This window comes from Protobothrops mucrosquamatus, unplaced genomic scaffold (genome assembly GCF_001527695.2).
Source record: "Protobothrops mucrosquamatus isolate PMUCROS unplaced genomic scaffold, P.Mucros_1.0 scaffold11781, whole genome shotgun sequence".
In the NCBI taxonomy this organism is placed as follows: Eukaryota; Metazoa; Chordata; class Lepidosauria; order Squamata; family Viperidae; genus Protobothrops; species Protobothrops mucrosquamatus.
In genome coordinates, this window is record NW_015397559.1 from 1 (window position 1) to 2,963 (window position 2,963).

The window sequence follows — 2,963 nt, forward strand, 5'->3', positions numbered from 1 at the left end:
TGTGTGGATCCTTTGATTATACGTAGTTCCTGCCCCATTGGAGCTCCTTCCAAATTCCAAGCATTCATAGGATTTCTCCTGTGTGAATTCTTTGATGTTTACGGAGACCTCCACTTTCAGTAAAGCTCTTTCCACACTGGAGGCATTTATATGGTTTCTCTCCTGAGTGGATCCTTTGATGTACATAAAGGTTGCTCCTCTGACCGAAACTCTTTCTACACTCCAGGCATTTATGCGGTTTTTCTCCTGTGTGGATCCTTTGATGTACATAAAGGTTTCCCCTCCGACTGAAACTCTTTCCACACTCCAGGCATTTATGCCGTTTTTCTCCTGTATGGATCTTTTGATGTACATAAAGGCTGCTGCTCTGATTGAAACTCTTTCCACACTCCAGGCATTTATGCAGTTTTTCTCCTGTGTGGATCTTTTGATGTACATAAAAGTTGCTCCTATTTCTGAAGCTCTTTCCACACTCCACGCATTTATGCGGTTTTTCTCCTGTGTGGATCCTTTGATGTACATAAAGGTGGCTCCTATGTCTGAAGCTCTTTCCACACTCCAGGCATTTATGTGGGTTTTTTCCTGTGTGGATCCTTTGATGTACATAAAGGTTGCTCCTCTGGCTGAAACTCTTTCCACACTCCAGGCATTTATGCAGTTTTTCTCCTGTGTGGCTCCTTTGATGTACATAAAGGTTGCTCCTCTGGCTGAAACTCTTTCCACACTCCAGGCATTTATGCAGTTTTTCTCCTGCGTGGCTCCTTTGATGTACATAAAGGTTGCTCCTCTGGCTGAAACTCTTTCCACACTCCAGGCATTTATGCAGTTTTTCTCCTGTGTGGATCCTTCGATGTCTATAAAGGTTGCTGCTCTGACTGGAGCTCTTTCCACACTCCAGGCATTTATGCGGTTTTTCTCCTGTGTGGATTTTTAGATGCCTTTCAAGATCTCCATTTCCTTGGAAGGATTTTCCACATTCTGGGCACTGATATTTCTCTCCTCCCTCCTGGATTCTGTGGGGATTCCCGGGTCTTCCGCCTCTTCTGAAGGACCCTCCGCCCTCCAGGCCCGTCTCGGGGTCTCTTCCCGTTTCCTGCTCCCCGCTTCTCCCTCCAGGCGGGCTCCTTTCCCGGAGTCCCCTTCGGCTCATCCCTGCCGGGCCTCCCCCGCCGTCTCCTCCCGGGGCTGCTCCACGGGGCCTCCTCTCCTCTCGGGCGGCGCCTGCTTCCTTCCTTCCTTCCTTCCTTCCTCCGCCGGGCTCGCCCGTCCTCCTGCAGGGGCGAAGGGGGAGGAGGAGAGGCGGTCACAGCTTCGTCCCTTCCCCGGAGGGGAGTCCCAGGCCCGCCCGGGGAGGAAGGCCGAAGCCTCGGCCTCTCAGTGGGACTTTCCGGGCAGGCCTCCCTCCCAGCGCCCGTCCCGCCAGACCAGGCCTCGCCTCCCCCCTCCCTCCGCCAGAGAGCCTCTCGGACTGCCACTCCCAGCGTCCCTTGCGCCCCACCTGGATCCGAGCCCGTCCGCGGCCTCTCTTCCTGCAACGCAGAGGCCTTCCCAGGAGGCAAAGGTTACGGACCAGATAACTTGAAAGGCTATCCAGGTGGCTCCTCTGACTGAAGCTTCTCCCACCCTGCAGACACTCGAGGAGAGGCAGGTGACGGCTGTGTCCCTTGCCCGGAGGGGAGTCCCAGGCCCGCCCGGGGAGGAAGGCCGAAGCCTCCGCCTCTCAGTGGGACTTTCTGGGCATGCAAGGGGTGGACCCGGCCTCCCTCCTCCAAGTTGGCAATCTCATGATGGCGCCCCTAGCATTTCGCTATCACGACTACGTGATGATAAGCCACCTTAGAAATAGTTTTCGCAGATCCTGTCTTGCATATCTCACATAGAAACCAGGATCTTCTCGTGGATGAGAAAACGAAAACAGAAAAGAACATATACATCTGGGCAAAAGACATTGTAGTATAAAACTGAAGCTCCCTTTGGCTCAGCGAACAGCCTAAGACGCCAGCCCAGGAGCAAAGCCTCCCCTTGGAAGAGTTATGGAATATCTCTCAGGTGAGCCACGCAAATCTCTGGGGCGATGCCGTTAGAGAGGGGAGGGGTCTGAAGCTCTCTTGGGGGCAACATGTAAGCGATCGGCCATTGCTGCCTTCCTAATTCTAGTGCCTGCTCTGTTCCAAGAACTAAAGAGGCTGGACCTCAATTCACCTTTTTCCAGATTGGCCATTAGTCAACTGAGCAGGCAAACCATCATCAGGTCAATCCCAGATACCTTCAAAGCATTTTCTGGGCTGCTTTTTTTTTTAAACTTTCAAGTGCTAGACAGCATCTCTTGCGTTTCCTGGTGGTCCCCCATCCAAGCGTAAACAAGCTTTCCTTCCCAAGTCAGCCAAGGCTGTCCAGGTACAGACTGAGAGTCACCGGCCTGGAGAGGTTTCCCCGGTGATGCTGCCCGGGGAGGGGGTCCCTGCAATAAGCCTCAGTGGCAAGGGAAGCCCTCCCATGTGCACAGTCTGCTCAGTTTGGCTGGTCTCAGTCCAGGTGAAGTTGGCTTGCACTGAGCACGTTGAACCACACCAGGGGTCTGGATGTGCAAAGCCAGGAGTGGGGACGCAGGTCGTGCGAACAGAACCTCGGGTACTGCTGCGTCCTCCTTTAGGTGGTTCTATGTCACAGGTGGGGAACGATGGCTCTTTTATGACTTCTGGACTTCAACTCCCAGAATTCCTGAGCCAGCATGGGCAGTATTTGCAGTTTATGACGGCATGGAAAAAAAATCATCCTGCTCAGTTACATCAGAAACATGGACAGTACGTTAAACATCCCATAATATTAAGCACATCCATTGAAATGAGCATTGTATTAAAAGGAGAGCGTTTTCACGGGGGAGATGTGATGAGTCACATAAATCTGTTACGAAAAGGTACAATTTCAATCAGTCCTAATCTCTAGCATGTAGAATTGAAAAA